The sequence below is a fragment of the Triturus cristatus genome, chromosome 5_2 (assembly GCF_964204655.1).
Source record: "Triturus cristatus chromosome 5_2, aTriCri1.1, whole genome shotgun sequence".
NCBI lineage: Eukaryota > Metazoa > Chordata > Amphibia > Caudata > Salamandridae > Triturus > Triturus cristatus.
This window is the reverse complement of record NC_140588.1, coordinates 829,433,825-829,454,077: the sequence shown is the minus strand read 5'-3', so window position 1 is coordinate 829,454,077 and position 20,253 is coordinate 829,433,825.

Sequence of the window (20,253 nt, the reverse complement as noted above, 5' to 3'; positions counted from 1 at the left end):
CATTTCTTGTGTCGCCCTTCTATCTTTCCTGATGCGCAGTCGAAAGTAGCCTTCATGTTGTCATTTTTAAGTGGAGATGCAGCAGCATGGTCGATGCCGATATTGTCACGAGATGATCCATTATTGCAGAATTTTGATGAGTTCAAGAAAGAATTTTTGAGAATCTTTGACCGAAGACGGATCTCTCAAGCAGTAGATAACGAGCTCTTGGAATTGAAGCAGGGAAATAGAGACTTAGTGGCTTATCTAGCTCAATTCAACAAACTTGTAATGGAAACAGATTGGCCGGAGAACAAGAGGACAGCAATATTTTATCGAGGCATGCGAGATGAATTGAAAGATGGCTTGGCTCAAATACCGAATCGTCCAACTGAAATTTCCGCCCTGATAGACCTAGTGCTAGAACTGGATTTCCGGCAGGGAGAGAGAAGAGGAGAGAGAAGACGAGAGTACAGAAGTACGGTTCCGCGATTCGATCGAGCTAAGGCTGAAACCGGAAGAAGTACAGAAGGAACCTCAGGATCTGAACCTATGCAAATAGGAACTATTCGAGGACCGCTCACAAAGGAGGAGAAGGAGAAAAGATGAGCCAACAACTTATGTATGTATTGTGGATCTAGTGGACATTTTGTGCGAAATTGTCCAAAAAAGCCAAAGGGGTCATTTAAGCCGAAGGAAAACTCGCAGCACCACCTGTAGAAGGAGTTGTGCAGGTGGATGCGAATCAGAAATCAACTCCTCAGGAACATCGGCTGGCGAATACATCACAGTCGTCTTCGCCTCATTTGATTTTATCTTTGACAATCCGTTTTCGTGAAAACATAATGAAAGGAGTGACTGTGATGGTGGACTCAGGAGCCACAGGTAATTTCTGCGATCAGAAATTCGCGACTAAGATTGGGCTGCAAGCAATTGCCAAGGCTAAAAGTGAACCAGTTCGAGCAATCGATGGTACCAATCTATCCTCAGGGCCAATCACGAGTCACACAGAGTTGATAGAGCTGATTCAAGAAGATGGGCATAGAGAAGCTATGCACTTTAACTTAATTGATGCCCCCCAATTTCAACTTATATTGGGGCTTCCTTGGCTCACAGAGCACAATCCTTCAATCAATTGGAGCAACAGAACAATTGAAATGAACTCGGCATATTGTAGAGAGAACTGTTTTGGGGCCCACGAGGCAACGAGTAAACAGAACCCGGCTCATGCCTTATGTTCAGCGGAAGTCTCTGTGTGCGTAATAAATACGCAAACAATTCCACAAGAATATCAAGATTTCGAGGACGTTTTCAATGAACAGGAAGCCGAGCAACTGCCGCCTCATCGTGTTTACGACTGCAAAATAGACTTGGAGCCAGGGGCAAATTTGCCTTGCAGTCGAGTGTACGCCTTGACGGAACAAGAGAATCATCACCTAAAGGAGTATATCAACAAGTATCTGGCCAATGGATTTATACGTCCATCCCAATCGCCGGTGTCCTCGCCACTATTTTTTGTGCCTAAGAAGGAGCAGGGCGAGTTGAGAACGTGCATTGATTATAGAGCCATAAATCGGATAACAAAGAAGAACAGGTATCCTCTTCCCCTTATCTCCGTCTTGTTGGACCAGATCAAAGGAGCACAGATGTTCACGAAGTTGGATTTAAGGGGAGCTTATCACCTTATTCGAGTTAGAGAGGGAGACGAGTGGAAGACGGCCTTCAGAACACGCTTGGGGCTATTTGAATACCAGGTGATGCCCTATGGGTTGTGTAATGCGCCTGCAGCGTTCCAACACTTCATAAATGATGTGCTCAGTGAATTCATTGATCAATGCGTAATTGTGTATATTGACGATATACTAATCTACTCAACGAATACGCAGGAGCATGAAACACAGGTTCGAGGAGTTTTGCAGAAACTACGAGAGAACAAACTATTTGTCAAGTTGGAGAAATGTGCTTTTGTAGTTCCACAAGTAGAGTTCTTGGGCTTTGTAATCTCGCCAGCAGGCATTCATATGGACAAACGAAAGATTCAGGCCGTACTAGAATGGAAGTCGCCCACTTGTGTGAAAGAAGTCCAAGCGTTTATTGGGTTCGCAAATTTCTATCGGAGATTTATTGGAGAATTTTCTCGACGAATACTACCTTTGACGCGACTACTGAAGATGGGAACACGATTCGAATGGTCGGAGGAAGCAGAGCAAGCCTTTAAAGATTTGAAGATAGAGTTCACCACTGCGCCTATCCTCTTTCATGCCGATCCGATGGAGCCCTTTTATGTCGAGACAGATGCTTCGGACCTTGCGATTGGTGGAGTTCTATCTCAAAGGAATAAGGAAACGGGCCAGTTACACCCGGTGGCTTATTGGTCCAGGAAGTTGACACCAGCAGAAATCAATTATACGATTACGGAAAAAGAGTTGATGGCGATAAAAGACGCCTTCAAGGAGTGGAGACATTATCTAATGGGGGCCCACCACGTGGTAACAGTCTACACGGACCATCGGAACTTAAAATTCCTGAAGTCAGCCAGAACCTTGACACCTCACCAACTCCGTTGGTCTCTGTACTTTGCCGATTACGATTTTGTGATAACCTATCGGCCGGGGGCACAGAATTGAAAGGCGGATGCTTTGTCTAGGTTGGGAACCGGAGAAGAAAAAAGTCCACTAAGCGCTCAAGTGATCATACCAGATACCAAGATTATAGGAGCCACTGATATATTGAACTTTAAGGAAAAGGTAATCCAGGCTCTAACCCCAGAAGAAATGCAGAGATGGGCGCAACTAGAACCTGGAAGAGAAGTTCGCGAAGAATTACCATTTAAGGAAGGTGCATTGTATTTGCCGACTACAGCATTGCAGAAGCAAGCCTTGCAGGAATGCCATGATCATCTGTTGGCTGGCCACAAGGGAGAGTTCAAGACAGCCTATCTAATTAAAAGAAAATATTGGTGGCCACAGATGAGTAAAGACATTGAACAATATGTAAAGACTTGTGAGATATGCGCTCAGGGAAAATCAGAACGGCACGCTCCACAAGGGCTGTTGCAACCCCTTCCCATTCCTCCTCATCCTTGGCATACAATCACCCTAGACTTAATTACAGACTTACCATCCTGTCAAGGGACAAATACCATACTAGTAATAGTAGATGCATACACAAAAATGACACACTTCTTGGCCTTAAAGGGAATCCCTACAGCAAAACAGTTAGCAAGACACTTTAGTACACAAATTGTCAGATTACATGGAATACCCAAGATCGTAATATCAGACCGGGGAACCCAATTTGTTTCACATTTCTGGAAGGCTTTTATGAAAGGGTTAGGAGTAGAAACTCGTTTTTCCACCAGTTTCCATCCGGAGACGGATGGACAAACGGAAAGGGTGAACCAGGAATTGGAGCAATATTTACGATTGTTCTTGCTGAAACAGGAGGGAGAATGGCCGGACTACTTGTGGACAGCAGAATTCGCTCATAATAACGTGAAGAATGTGTCCACTGGATATTCCCCGTTCTACTTAAACTATGGTAGACACCCAAATTCCGCAGTACAAGATGTGGAGCTCACAGTCCCAGCAGCCAAGGATTTGGTAGCTCATTTAAAGTCAGTGCATGAAGAAGCATTAAAGAATCTAGTACAGGCTAAGGAAAAGTATAAGAAATACGCAGATAAGAAAAGAAAGAAACCCCCTCCACTAGGAATAGGAGATAAAGTCTGGTTGAATACAAAAAATTTAAGGCTAAAAGGGAACCGAAAATTTCAGCCACGATTTATCGGCCCTTACCCAATTGCTGAGCAGATCGGTCCAGTGACCTATAAATTGACCTTACCCTCCCAATTCAAAATTCACCCAGTATTTCATGTTTCCCTTTTGAAGAAGGCAGTTTCTGATTTGAGAAAAGAACCAATTCCAAAACCAATTCAGCTAGATACAGGAGTAGAGTTTGAGGTGAAGGAAATTCTGGACTCAAAATTAGTCAGAGGTAAACTGTACTATTTGGTAGATTGGAAAGGCTACGGTCCAGAGGAGCGGTCTTGGGAATCAGATTCAGATGTTCATGCTCCTAGGCTAATAAAACTTTTTTATCAGCGCAATCCAACCAAGCCCAGAGTGGAAGGACCATCCTTGGTGGGGGGTACTGTCAGAACCCCTAATGTAAGCTCCAAAACGAAGCACAAGGAATTAAGTTCTATGGGCGCTTCAGTCCTGAATGGATTTCAATGGTCGAGTTTGTGGCATGCCCGCATTTCCAAGATGGCCGTGCAGACGCTGGGGTCGGCGGTCTAGTTGCTAACAGATCTAGAGGGAGACGATGTGACGCGCGCGCGCCTGAGGTAGTGTGCACTTCACCAAGACTTTTCCTCAGAGAAGACGTGTTCGAGAGAGTTCCCAGTTCTGAAGAGAATACCTTGTCAAGAAGTTTTCCAGAGTGACACAAGAGAGTTGTGTCAATACTTACCGAAGAGAACAGGAAAAGCCGTAGAGTCCGTAGAGGCAACTTACTGAGAGAGTTCGGAGTTTTTCCTCGTCGCTCCAGGAGACAAGATACAACTTCTACAGCACCTGAAGAGAAGACAGTGGAAAGCTAAGTGAATTACTGACAGTTTATTTAAGGTCACATTAAAATGATAAGTAGTGTTGGGTGACGCAATAAGTAAAGACTGACCAGAGACAGCAGAGATCTGCATACCGAGTCCTGAAAAGAAAAGAAGTATATTGTAGTTGATGCTGAAGAGGTTACTAAGGGAAAAAATATTAACGACAATAAGAACAGTCAACTAGGGAAGTAAGGAGAAACACTTACCAGAGTTATACAGATCGCAGTAACCATAGGAGAGGAAGCAACTGGAGAAGTTAAAGCACAAGAGACTCATCTAGAAGACAACAGTTATTAGTATAGCTAGAAGCAAGAAAAGAAAGAAGAGAAACCACGAGAAGAAAGATTTATGGTAGGTCAAAAGAGAAAGAGTTAAAAGATATTAAGACTAAAAGATAAATAGGTTTAATAAAGACGAATATATGTTTTACAGATAATTAGTGACATCAATAACCAGAAAAAAGAAAAGGCAGAGTTGAACAAGAAGAGAGGCACAGAGTTCAGGATACTGGGTAGGTAGAAAACACCATAGAGAAGAGAAGAAAAGAGATAGAATAGAGTAGAGGAGGAATAATAATAATAATGTTGTGTGCTTAGTTACCTCAGGAATCTTCAGTAGCAGAGTGATAGCTGAAGAAGAATTCCAGATAGGAAAACCAGAAGGTCCAGAACCAGTCTCTTCTCTTGTTTGTTATTTTATCCAATTTCCCCCTTCCCCCTTGCTGATCAGTTAGAGCCAAAGACATTTCTTGGGGCTGAGTCATTAGTAGTGGGAGTCGGGAAGCTAGCAGCTTCTGTTCCTGTGCAAGACAACAGCAACCAGCGGGAAGCTGAAGGTGAGCCCTGACACCAGGGTACATGTTTCATTCTGTGGGTTTGTATATATATATATTTTTTTTTTCAAATACATGTATTTTACATGTCGATGAGGCAGCAGGACACTTGTTTTGAGACCGTACCTACAGTTGTGAATTTTGAGCAACTATGTATATTTAACAGGTCCTTTTGACATTTCAAGATCTCTGCCACATATCATGTTTGTCAAGTCCTCTCTTGATGTCTATGTCCTTGCTCAAATGCTTTATTTGTTTTGATTTGTGCACATACATTCATGTGATCAAGGCTTCTCAGAAAGCCGAAACATGTTGTGAATAAACACCCTTGGAACATTGATACCTTGTGGAATCTGTGTCACTGAGAGCGCTCGTCAGTTGGAACTTTTGTTGAGAATTACTTACCGGCATGCTCCGCTGGTGTGTGCGCCACCTCCCTTGGGGCCTCAGCGGTCGGAAGGAGCAACTGTGTGGGAACATATATATATATTATCTACTGGCGGTCGCCAGTAGATAGTTATAGTTAGGACCGTGTTTCCATAGGAAATCTCAAAATTCTATTTTGAATAACTTTGGCGCCGGTTGACGAATCTTCGCGAAATTTTCAAAACTAATGGGGCGCTCCGCTCAGCTCCTACCCTGAAAGTCTCGGGCGGATTCATCAAGCGGGGGCCGAGCAAAAAGGGGGGTCCCAAAACGCGTTTTCCCCATGCATTTTCCCTTAGGACCTTTAGTCGAAGGTACAGCCCGAACGGCTGAACAGAATTACTTGAAATTTGGCAGAGAGGTAGTCCTCAGGTCAGGGATGTGCCTTTTGCATATATGGAGTCAATCTGTTCAGTAGTTCCTGAGAAAATTGCAGTTTAAAGCACATACATATCTATAGCCGCACCTTAACGTGCGCGAGCGTAATTCTGATTGGTTGTTACATGTCAGTCAACGTTCGAATCTGTCGAAATCAGGAAGTGTCGGTCGCCATTTTGTTTGTTTTCAGTGTGAGAGTGGAAAAGGAAGGTGGCGAACATGAAAAGGGGGCAGGGCAGAGAGTTCCTGACTCCCTAGCCTTTGTCAGGGGGTCCCTGAAGGACCCCGAAGGCAGAAAAAAACATTTTAATTTTTTTTTTTAAATCGTGGGGTGCGCACGGTGAAAAACCATAAAAAAATCAAATACATTTTAATACGTCTTTTATTGTAAAATAAATATATAAAAAAAATAATAATACATACATAACTTAGCATTTAAAAAACCGTACAAATTTACTGTAAAAACCATAGTTTTCACACACGTTATAGTTAGAAATTAGCATTTAAAAAACCTTGCAAATTCACTTAAAAAACCATAGGTTTCACACATGTTATAGTTAGGTGGATATTTCACTCGTAAAAAAACAATGAAATTCCCCAGTTATAGTTAGTTCAGATAACTATAACTCGCGCGACCGCCACTCTATCACAAGGATGATGTCATCAGTGATGTCAAGAGTGATGCCACTGACCATGTCATGAGTGATGTAATATGTGACGTCATGAGCAGAGGATTGCGGGCGCGCGAGTTATAGTTATCTGAACTAACTATAACAGGGGAATTTCATTTGTTTTTTACGAGTGAAATATCCACCTAACTATAACAGGTAGGGCTTAATCTCACTAAACAGATTTAACCATTGTCTACTTGCACATCGACTGCTTGAGTAAGGTGGAGCCCTCCAGTTCTGTTGCTACCATTAGGGAGAAGGCCTGCTTAACCCAAACAATATATTTTTTTCCAATACCCTTCAGGATCGGAAAATAGGATAGGTCACCCTAAGTGATTGAAAGATTTCTTAATATATTATATTCACAGAATATGAAAAAAGATATCCTATGACAAGCAATCCTGCATCATAAGCCTGTTTAATTTTAGCTCCTCCTTGTACCATACAGCGCACCAAAGTAAAAGTGGTTAAAGACAAATAAAATCAGTTTTAAAATTCATTTCCACTTCTTCATGTATATTTTCAGCAATGATTCCCTGACCCACAGCCAAAAAACTCCTCAAAACCTTGTTTCCAGTCACTTGGACATGGTTGATAGATGCGTACCCCTAAATGTCACAACCAAAAGTGGCCATAGGAATACAGTTGGCCTTATTTATGTCTAGCAGGAGTTTTGGAGGCCTGTTCCCAAGGTGGCAAACAAAATCTTTTAGGCCAGAAACTGCCCTTTCTAAGATCCCTGCGTTTTTCTTAATTAGAGGTTTCCAGCTAAAACAAGAGTTGTGTATCAGCCGCAGGTAGGAAAAATAGTACAACCTACTTAGCAACTGTCCATGGGAACCGCCACTATAAAATCTGATTTGTTAAAATGTGTATATAATTCCAAAATACCCACAAAAGCAATACACAAAATCTAAAAGACATAGATGGCTCCTGGCTGTACCAGCAATTGAAACCGCATAATTTTTGTATAAAAGCACTGGAATCACTCTCCCGCCAACGTTGAGAACATCAGTACCACTATTCAATAACATTTCCTCTATGCAATTGATATAAATATTGAATAAAAGTATTGCGAAGATGCGAAACTGGCAAACACCTCTTTATAAATTTAAAGGCCGAGTGCATTTACCTTCAGATCCATATCTAACCACCATCCATTAAACCATTTTAGAGGTCTCTCTTAAAAATTATGAGTGCCTGGTCGACCCCCATGGACCCCAGCCCATTCAAGAGTTTTTCTGTATGGACTTTGTCTAACGCAGACATGAGGTCCATAAAGGCCAGATGTACTAGACCTCTTTGGGCCTGAGTGTATTTATGGATCAAACGGTATACATTTAAATTCTGCTCAACTGTGCCCCTTGAGGGCCTGGACCCATATTGAAGATCATACAGGATATCATTCACATTGGCCAAGCTGGTTAGTCTCTCCAGGATGACTCTCCCTATGAGCTTGACTTCCACATCTAATAGTGAGATTGGCCTGTAGCTGGCACGCTCTGCTCTGTCTCCTTTTTTCTACACAGGCACCATTACTGATTGCTTCCATTCTTCTGGGAGAGCGCCTCGTATGGGCTTGGTAGCCTGGGGAGTAAAAACAGGTGACCATCGGTTCACTAGAGACTTCAACAAGTCTCCCGGAACTCCATTAGCTCCAGGTGCCTTGATCAGGGGTAGGGATATATTTGCCTCTTTCATTTCCTCCCAATGAATTGTGAGCCTAATGGCCCTGGGGATGGAATAAGGTGAAAGCTCAGAACACTCGCTATCATCGAGTGCTGAAAAATGATTCACATAAACCTGAGCAGGCATGGCAGCGGCCTGATCAGAGAGCTGATATTTAAAAAAGAAGTGATTTAGAACCTGCGGAACTTAGTACTATCAATTATAAATCTTGCTTGTTCAGCCCACTCAAGGGCTTGAATCAATTGCTCGGAGAAATAGACTGTTTCTGTTGTTGAAGAATGATGGAAGCAAACACCTGCCTATGTGCCAAATTAGCCTCCCTCTGACAAACCTCCCTCCCCATTGGAGGTTTACAGGAGAAACCTAGTGGTAGCACTGTGATAATAATAAGGGAGAGTGAATTAAACATAAACTCACTCAAGATGGAGCCTACCCAATGATGATTTACAAAATCTACCACAATACAATCCTCTTCGTTTTTGTTTTCTTTTAATGTATTTTAGTATTAATGTATTTTAACTCATCAATGTTTTATTCTTTTAATTCTTTATGTTTTTGTTGGTGTTATGCTTTTGACATGTATACTTGTATAATTTCTGTCATGAAAATCAAATAACGTTTTATTGAGATGCACAAACCATCTGTTGGAAAGTGGATTATTAGCAGTGGTAAATATGCATCTACCACTGGCAAGAAAGCCACTAACACAATATAGGGCTCAGACTAGGTCTCAGAAAATGATTCCCATGCCCAATGTTTGGTAGGTTGGCTGCAAGCAGGCAGGCCTAACCTCAAGACAGGTATGTAAAGCATTTAAAAACACAAATTCAGTAAATAAGTAAGAGGCAGCACAGAATATAAATCCAACACCAATTTATAAAAATAGGAATATGATGTATCTTTGAAATGACACCAAAATGAAAAAATCCAATGTAGGGAGCTGGAGATGTGAATTTTCAAAGATTTAGCACTATATAGCACATAGAAACCGATAGCGCCTATTGGGACATCTGGTCGTTATAGATCAGGACAATGTCAAGGTTTCAGGCCGACCGCGATGAAGACTTTCACGGCGGCCCCTTGCAGTAGGTCTTAGTCAACATTTTTGCCTTCTGACTTTGAAATTTTTCTGGAGCTTTTTTTCCTGGGGCCTTCAAAGCTCTCAGCCAGTCCCAATTTGGTGAGGGTTCGACGGCTTGCCTTGTGACGAGCTCCCGGTCAAACTTATGGAAGTCAGACCTCCAGAGATCCAGGCCGGCTCACGGTCAAAGGTTTGTGGCTTGAGTCTCAGGGTTGGTCCCAGTCACCTTTTCTACATTCAGAATTAGAAACTTTCACAGAGATTTTTCTCCCGGGGTCCCTCAATGCTCTTCATCAGTCCGGATTCAGTGAGGGTTCGCCCACTTGGGTTTCGACCAGCTCCTGGTCAAATTCTAGAGGTCAGACCTCCGGAGCTTTTCAACAGGGTGACCCTGGAGGGCAGGCCAGATTGAGGTTGGGGATTGCCATCGTGGCTGGCCAGATTGAGTCGGTCTACTTATGGAGCTTTTTTCAAAGCTGCCCCCAAGTTCTCCAAACTTCTTCTTACTTTGTGGGTCCCAAACTATCCACAACTTACTCCAAGGTTCTGGAATCCCAAGATGGCCCTTGAAAGTTTGGGACTTCAATTTACAATCCACTTGGACAAAACACTGGTAGTACTCCAGGCTGGGGATTCTTGGTGGTGATGGTCTAGGTGAGCTCTATTAACCTGTAGCTTGCAGGGAGTCTACTCTTTAGTCCTTTTGAATCAGATTTGATCTACAGGACTGCAGTTCCAGATTGTGCAGCAAACACAGTCAGTCAGAGTGCAAGGCCTGGTTGGTGCAAATCAAACTTCCAGCATGAACCCTTCTTATTCCTTTAGTTTCAAACAGCAGATCTGAAAGACACTGCCCCGCTCAGATACTTATTCAGTGTCTCTGGGGTCACACCGTAGGGCACTCCCTTCCAAAGAGGTGCAGGTGTATACAACAGAGGGTAGGGGCCTTCATGAAACTGGTTTCTTCTGCCTGTCCGCTCCTACTTTTGAAGATCTTGTTTTACGACCCCTCCCCCTTGATCTGGCATTCCTATGCAGCAGAACTCTTTCCTCCCAAAATAGCTCTTTCACCTGAGGGGCTACTTGTCACATCATCAATGCAGCTGACAATGGCTAACCTAAGTAACTCTGATCAATCGAGGCAGATCACTGGAAGGCTGCATTTGCGTTTACATACAAGAAAGTCTTATAACTTATTGTCTGTACATTTTAGGATAAATTCAACAATAGTATATTGTTTGATTTATCAATACCATTATAGTAAGTCCTTGAATTATATTTTCTGTGTTTTCTGGTGGGAATTATGAATTAATAACTTCTTGCCATGTTAACCTGTGCCATTGGGGATCTGCAATGGGGAAAATGTAGTAGGCAATTTCTCCAACAGCAGGTCTTTTAAAACATATTTTAGATTGACCCTGCCTATATCTACAGGGCCCCCCACCCTTGGAACACCTAGCATTTCCAAGTTGTAATGTGTGGCAGTGATCACAACGCGGAAACGCTTAAGCCTTTTAGGGCTATTTCACAGGGAGACCCCCTGAAGATGCGCTGGACCCGAAATGCATCGGGGGATCATTTTTACTAACCCTGTGAACCTGAACAAAGAAGTGTGTTGTTATGAAGAAATAAATATCATCTATGATTTTGAATGACTCATCTTCAATGAACACATGAAATTGGATTATGAGATGAAATAAACCAATGATAATCATGAAAATTGGTATTTGAACAATTTTTGAGGCGTACATAATCGCACAAGAGAATGCTTATATGAGTGAGGCCTTTCAGACTATAAGGACTGAATTTTCCATTTAATTGAAACACCCTAAGATCAGGGGGCGATACTCTACAGCACCCATAACGGATTACCTGAAATTGGAATTGTAGAATATTGTTTTAAAACAAGGAGTGCGACCTACCCCTTATTCACTTCTACTCCAGCCTTCATCATCACAATGTGTCTGCACTGCGACAATTGTCCTAAAAGGACAAAAGAAACTATCCCTAAACAGTGACAAATTGCGAATGCAACGTACAAATGCACATATGGTGGAAGGTGGAATCACTATGCTCCGTGATATCTGCAGTTTAAACATGAAAAGTGTAAGTGCTTGCGACCTCATAAACCGGTCATAAGATATAGAGGGGCAGATTTACGAGCCCCCTGCGCCACCAGTACGTCACTTTTGGTGACATACTGGAGGCGCATTTCATATCTCCATATTTACAAGGAGGGGAAAAGCCACCCTGCGTGACTTTTCCTCTCCTTGTAAATATGACCCCTTCACACGGAGCACTTTGCGTGGAAGGGGCGTTCCATGGGTGTTGCTGTGGGTGCTCCCACGCAACACCCATGGAAGGAGACACATTTTCAGATTTACGAGTAATCATGAATCTAGAAATGCGTGTCAATGCTACGCCTCCCCAGTGGGGCAAATAACCTGTACAACGCAGTCATTACATTACAATATCCTTTACAACGCATGTCACTACAACGCAGTCATTTCATTGCATGTCACTATAATGCATGTCATTACAACGCATGTCACTACAACGCAGTCATTACATCGCATGTCATTACAATGCATACCATTACAATGCATAGTACCCCTACACTATCCAACACTTACCCTACTGTTGCAACCCCTGGAGTTAGAATAGTAATTTTTTCCCCTATATTATCCAGTACATACCTTAAATGCAATGTAATGGTATGTGTTGTAAAGGTATTATGCGATGTAATAGAATGCGTTGTAAAGGTACTTTCTAAAAATGCGATGTATTGGCATGCGATGTAATGGAATGCGTTGTACAGGATGTTGTGATGTAAAAACTGCGTTGTAAACGCATGTTTTGTAAATGTATGCGTTATAACATCATACATTCCCCCAGGGGAGGTGTAGCGAGGTGCAACGAGGAGAGATTTTTGAATTCTCCTCATTCTTTCCTCTTTCACAGCGTACTGCATTCAACAGCACCCATCGAAAGAGGACAATGCCTGCAGTGATTGTTTTTGTGCAGGAAGGTGCCCCTTCCTGCACAAACACAATCGCCCCATGACACAGGCATCCTTGCATCATGGTGCAAGGGTGCATGCGCCAGCGCATGACTGCAGTTTGTGCGCCAGCGCAGGGGACAGCACAGGAATGCGACATATCATTGGAAATATGTTGCATTCCTGTGCTTCGGAAGTGCCGCAGCAAGGCGCAGCCAAAGGGCTTGCATTGCCATCCAGCAGCACTTCCCTGTAGATCTGCACCTTTGCATTTTCTTGAGTCGTACTCGGAAGGATTGGTCCTTGGTCATCCCATTTTCCTAGTATGCCAAGTCAGCTAGAGGCTATTTTTTAGAACCTGTACCATGTAAAAACGTATAGAAATCTGAAAATAACAATATAATATACAAGCTATAGAAAGATCCCTGAAGTTATAGTTTCCATTACGAATATCATAATAATACATAATGTTGCACAGGGGAGTGTATCCATAATAACATTTATGCGGATACGATTTTGCATGAGGAAAGTTTCGTAGCCCATCTGATGCATTCCTGCACTACCGAACACCGCCGATGAAAGAATGGCACAGAAGTTAGCCAAGTGAACTTCTGCAAAGGGCTTCGTGGGATGAGTTCTATCCGTTCTTCTTATTAAGGTCTTGACATTCAGTCTGTCCTCGCCTTATCAGTTTGGGACGCTGCCAAATGCCTCTTATCATCATTGTGCAGATACTAAGCGCTAGCCTTGACAATAAGGCTGTTTCCGCTGCAGGTCTTTCTTTGAAGAGGCAAGACAAAGTTCTTTAAAGCTTCCTGTATCTTAATGTACATCGTTTTATATTTTATCTGCAGAATTGCGGTATCTTCCGGCCAGGTAAAGACTTTGTTTGGTTTCAGCCCAGTGCACTCTGCTGTTTGAATACCGATGATGTACCTACTGGTGTTAAATGTCAAATCCGTATGGAAATGTTAGCATTATTTCTTAGTTTGCTTATCAGCCCTCCTCCTTTAACACATAGGGACAATGGATTGTAAAATGCAGAGGCGGTCATCTGACGATATATACTAACTGGTAAATAGTGTATCTGTAACATAGTACATACAACCATGAAGACACACAATTAGATAGCATTGCTGAGTTCTGAAATTGTTTCTATAACTTGCAAGCTAAATGCATTCAGTCACTTCCAGTCACAAATATGGGCTTTGCGTTTTAGGCAATGTATCTAAAAAGTCTGTAGTAGTGTGAAGAATTAAAATAGTATAGGCAGCATTTTTAGGGGACAGCCGCATCAATAACTGATGTCATTACTGATGCCTCTGAAGATGTCAAGTGTATGGCCACCATATAATGTTAAGTCAATTAGATTACAAGACTAGAGGCTCAGTTATAGCATTTTTGTTACTACAACTCTGTAGGATAGTGGATTATTTTTTGAGGTGGGTGTTCGCCCACTTCAAGAAAAACACTTTCATGTCAGAGTGAACACCAAAAGTCACTAAATTAATTAACCTGCGCCCAACACCTTGGTAGCTATGGCGCAGAACAGAGAGTTAATTTATGGTAATCTGTAAAGCCTTTATGTAGTTCCAAAACAATAATAAAGTTAAAAAAACAAACAATAAAAATTCATATCCGCATTAGAAAAATTGAATATATTTTGACGAGCAAAAAACACCAAATCAACAAAAATTCAAAAAGCGAAAATAGGATCAGAAAATGTCAAGTGTCAAAGATAGTTTATGGTCACGGTAAACCAGGACCTATGTATATTTTGAGGTTGACATCGATGGATCCTGAGGTCAGATACACCAAGAGGGATGGTCCAATCAAGAATTTTACCTTTAGACTTAGTTTGCAAAATGGAAGGCAGAATCTCTCAGCAGGGCAAGGCAGCAAGATGTATCCAGTAAGGTCTCACCAAAGTCGAATTGGTATTGAACTATGTTCCACTGAAGCCGTTAATTCTGGTATGAAATGCTCAGAGTGGGAAAAGTTACATTTTGGGCCTTCGTTGCGTCATCTCATTCTTTGGTTGCCCCGTCAAGATTACTACTTTGGGACTTATTTTCTGAAATTGACCTTGGATTTCTTCAGCATTACAAGGCAGTAGGCTGTATCCGAACGAGGACCTGGTGAAATGTATTTGCAGCAAAGAAGACACTCCAGTGAGACAAACCTTTTTCTTCAGCTCAGAGAGGTCACACCTTCATTGGATTGGTTCTGGTGGTTGGTCCCATCTTCTGGTGGCCGGAAGCCAGAATTATTTCTGAATACCAAATCTTTGCAGTTGTAAGCCCCTTTTCTCAGCAGCAATTTACCTAAGGCTCCCAAGCTTCTTGGGGGCTATTAGAACTTCAGTGCCTGGCTCCACACTGGCCTTGTGCAGGGCCTAGTGCATGTCCAGTTGTATTGGGCAACCGACCATCTAAGAAAAAGTGGTTCTTCAGCTGGTTGAGCCCCTACGGCCACACAAGAGAACAGCCCACTGAACTTTAGAGTCCACTTCTTAGCCCTGGGTACAGGAATGAACAGGTCCAGCCATTCAGAGCTCAGCTCAGGTTATAACAAGCAGGGCTCCTTTGATCTTCTGAAAGTCGGGAAAGCCTTCTACAGAGGGTTCCTTGGGAGGCCACATTTATGGTTTGCACTAGCCTGCGTGTTCTGGCTCCTCCCTAACCAATAGTGCAAATGTTTCCACTTTTTCAACAGTATTTGCCCTACAGCAAACAATTGCACAGTGCAACTTACTCCTAAAATCCTCCCTTGTGCAGAACCTGCCAGGTCTGGCCTTGAAGACAAAGACTGGCCTAACCATATGTTTCAATTTAAATTTACTTGAGAAAGGGTAGACTTCACATTGAACCTTTACTAGTCACTGAAGTTTCTGGGTACACCCCAACCACCCTTCCTGTAAAGGAAAGGAAAACACCTCCCCACACCTAGGCTATTGGCTCTTCTCTGGGAGGAGGTTTCAAGCCTCATTAATGTCAAGCACTTGCAGACCAGCTGTCAGTAAGCTGATGGTAATTAGACAGGGGGGAGTTCAGGCAGGTAAGTATTTACTAAAAATATGTCCTTACCATCAAATGTTATTATAAAAGAATAGTCTCTGAATCGTTTTATCATGATCTCTCTGTGGAAGGTTCTTGTTTAAGCCTCTTCAATTGTCATCCTGTGCTTGCTTTTAGATTCTATTATCACATTTTAGAAAGTTTAGGGTTTTGAGATATGATCAGTATGTTGGCTTAATGTCTGCTTAACATCTAGACCGGTATATTTTAGTGTTTTTAGTTATGGATGCTGCTGTAAGATTGTGGACACTCATTCTATTAGTTGATATGTTTTTTTGTGATAGGAGCATATTATCAATATGCGAATCAAGATAATGCAAATATTGCCTTTTGTTCTTTTTTCTTTTATAGACATGAGATAAAATTGAAAATCAGATACTATTACAACTCAGGTGTCTGAACACAGGTAGATAGACTTTTTTCTGCTAGCTAAGATTATCAAGCCAGAGCTATCATTGGTTTGCAGTGCCAACCAAACTCAGCAGGCGCAGTGCAGAAAAGTAGTCTAGGGATGTTTTTCATTCCTGGGCATAGCTGTGATAGAGAATAGTGAGTTTCTATTTATTTATTTATTTTTAAATGAAACAGGTTTGCCCTGTAATCTATTTTAAAACGAACAACAGGATTTCTAGTTACTGCTTCAACTACAATTTAGCATGGCGTCTAGAGATAGCTTTAGGGTGTTAGGTTGGTAGTAACTCGCTGAGCCTGTAAAACATGTTTTTGCTGTTTTCACTAACTCTGACATGCATTGCTGTTTTTCTTGTTGTATTCTGTGCGCTCACTGTTCATACTTTCTGCACTAGACTAGGAGTTTAAAAAAAACATTTTGCTCTTCTGTTTCTTAGGGTTATTTTGAGTGTGCTGTTCACTGATGAAAGAGGGTTTGGTGTTTCACTGAACCAGAAACACTTTCTACCCAGCATTGCTAAGCGAGTTGTGCATGGGTGGCAGTGTAGTCCAAATTAATTTCTAATTCTTATTGATGCATTGATTGAGTCAATCCCACACTTGAGGCTTGGGAGGGCAGATTGTATTAACTTGGCAGCCATTTGCTGTCTGAAGTTACACACTAAAATCTATACTTTGATATTTTCTAGGATTCAGCAACAAAATTACTTTTGAGTTCTATTCACTGGATGAATATATTAATTTTAATTTCACACTTGTCCCACTGTTTTAAATATTAGGCACTGCCTTGGGGGCAACAAATTGGACTTAGGGCTGACTTATTAATATGTATTTGTATGGTTCCCCACCAGTCAAAAAGGGTTATTTGAGATATTTTTATAGAAAGTTTTAGGCTGCTGCATTCAGGCTAGACAGAGTAGGCCCAAAACGATGTTCTTCCGACCAACCCCAGGGATGGCAGAATAGATGCTGCAATTCTGCATCCAGTGAGCTTCCAGGCCCCGAGTGTATTTTCTACACCATGTAATAAGGACATGTAATCAAGTTAACTATGTCAATCAGGATAAGCCATGCTTACAGGGGGAGCGCAGCACTTTACTCCCATGTTGCATGGTAAAGTGCACAGAGTTCTAACTGCAGCAAAAATAGATTCTAGAAAAAAGGGAAATGCCTGAGATGACCATGCAAAACAAGCACATTTGCTACACGTTCTAAGGCAACAGTAAGAGCAAAAATGATTTCAATATTTAAAACAAAATAGCCACATTGTAGTGTTCCATGAGCCATAAGGTCACGCTCTGTCATCCAATCATGTCTCTTGCTACCTTTCAAAAGCCCCGGTCTGACGAAAATCATCCTCATTTTTGCAGCTCTAGCAGATGAATAATATTTTTTTACTTTAGTAATTAAAACATTGTCTGCCAGCACCAAAAAGGGACCCGAATTTAGGAAGTGTTGTCCTGTATTTTAGTATTGTTTTATTGTTAACCTTGTAGTTGGGTGCCACACAGTGCTCCCCATCCAAGTGAGACGGCGTTATGCTTTTTCGAAAGTGTGTGTGGGGGTGCGCTTGCTGTGTCTGAGGCTCCCTGCTTGTTTCTGACTCTATAGCGCTAGTCTATGCAATTGTGTCTGTGTTTGGTTTCACATGTATGTGTGTGAGAGTGAAACACTCTGCCAATGTGAGAATGTCTGCATGAGTTCCTGTGCAAGTGTAGAAGAATCAGTGTGCCCCTCATTATCAATATCATAAAATCTAACAGATGTAGAGCCCTACAAACAAGGCCACTGGAATAATGTAATTCCGCTGGCTAGCTGTGTTTCGCAGTTATAATCCAGTATCTGCTGCATAAAATAGTTTACAGCTCAAATGGATAAAAAGGTACTCAAAATGTGCTGACGCGTATTGCAGTGCAGCGGAAGACCCTCTGCAAAGACTGAATGTTCACCTTTCAGTTACATATTGCTGTATTTGAGTGTTAAACTGGTACTAATAAGGGGAAATCATGTCCAAACGTGCACAAAATGACAAAATAATAAACTGATATCATCTGAAAATGTGCCCTATTATGCCAAAATATTTCCCTTCGTTGCCGCATAATTTTTTGAACCCTGCTGCATAATTAGGACCTCCCTTGTCACATAAATCCAATGGCACTGCCTATACACAACGGGCATTCAAGTGAATAAACTCATATTCATCAGGTTTAACGATCAAAACAAATGCCTATGCCTTCTAGTTTGGGTATTGCCCTCTTTGTGAGACCCCTGCATGTCCAACACTCTTAGGGCCCGATTCCGATCTCGTTCGGAAAGCAGTCCAACCGAATCGGTTCTGGAATGCTTTCCGGGTGATTCAGATCAGGCTCCTATTGACTTCAATTGGAGCCTGTGTTTGCGAACGAGAACACAGGCTCCCATTGATGAAAAGGGTGGTTGGGTAAAATCATGCACCCTGTGGCAGGCACTGCATGGTGCCTGCCACACTGTGCATGGTTGGAAAGGGGGTGCCCTTGTGTACCCCGACAGGACCGATTCCGGCCGCCAGGGTGAAGGAGGGCCTGCTACAGGCCCCCAATGACAGATTTTGGCAGCTGATTCGTTCTGGAGAAACCGATTTGGAACTGATGTCGGTATCATCCATCGTACTCGCTCGTTTGGAAGCTGAGCCCATAGAGCTGGACGATTCACCTCCGAAAGATGCGACCTGTCCGAATGCCTTTTGGAACCGATTCGGACAGCCCTATCGGTTTCCAGGTCATTCAGAACTGTGTCAAATTTGGTCAGGAACAAGGGCTCAGGATTGGATTCAGCAAACCCAATTCCGATTCAGAGCCCTTTCAAACGACATAGGAATCGTCCCCTTTGTCTTTTTAACATTTTATTGGTGTAAAACTCTTTAATGAGTTTGTCTGCCAATGTGAGACACAGCCTGATAGATATATTAGCATAAACCTATGTGTGTAAGATTCGTGCAACATGTCTTTTTACTTTATGAAACATTGCAGCTTGCACGCCACACTGATTGCTACACATTTATAACCATTGTTTTACTGAATTTGGGTTAAGCTCCCTTGAGACTCTGCTAAATATTTAAGTGCTTAGATGTAGTATAGAAAACAAACAGTTGTAACATCTGTTGTGCCTTCATAGCTCCAATGTATTCATAGTTTCATATGTCCCAGGTTTCTGTATTAATCATGATATCAAAACTCTAAATAAAAAGACAACACACATTTCGCCTTTAGCTTCATAAGGGCAGTCTACATTTAAATACTGTTTATATAGCCATTCATAGTATTGTCAGATTTAACTTCATATGCAATGCATTTGTTCTACTGATGAACATGTACATTCTGTTAATGTAATCAACATTCACAATGCCATTGACATGCAACCAATTATTATTTTCATGCAGTTTCCACGATGCTCTTCCTACTTCATTGCACCCTTCAATCATTAAAAAATGTAAGATCCAACAGGGAGGTTTTGTAATCTCACGCTTCAGATTTTTTTATTATTATTGCTTGTATTTCAAATGTGTTACTAATCTGCCTGCCCACTTTGTTAAATATTAATTATTTTTACTTTGTAAATAACAATAGTGATGGGGAGGGTTCCTAGATTCATTTTCTTTGATAACATCTGCTCCAAGCACACGTGGTTTTCTGCTGTTTTGTTTCATTTTTTGCCCTCATACATGAACAAGGTTTTTTAAGAGGTTTGAGCTCAGGTGAAACACCAAAGGAGAAGTAGTTATATTTTGGTTCACAGGGTTCCGGCCATTCTCTTCTAAGTTCCTGAGTACAATCCTCAGATAAAACAGGCAGACTATGGATTTTCGAAGACCTGAATGTTTATTTCTTGCCCTTGCCATAGTTTTCACCTGTTTCATAATCATTGGACCATATGAGGATGTTATCTGGAAAGTGTTTTTTACCCAATCCTCTCATACATCCCAAATTTCGGATCTCTTTTTATATAGGCAAGAGTGATCCAAACTATTTTCTCTGTTAACAGACTTAACTCAGTCTTTATATTCTGGTGGCGCACAGGACACCCAATTTAAACAAATTTCCTTTCTCGCCAATAATATTAA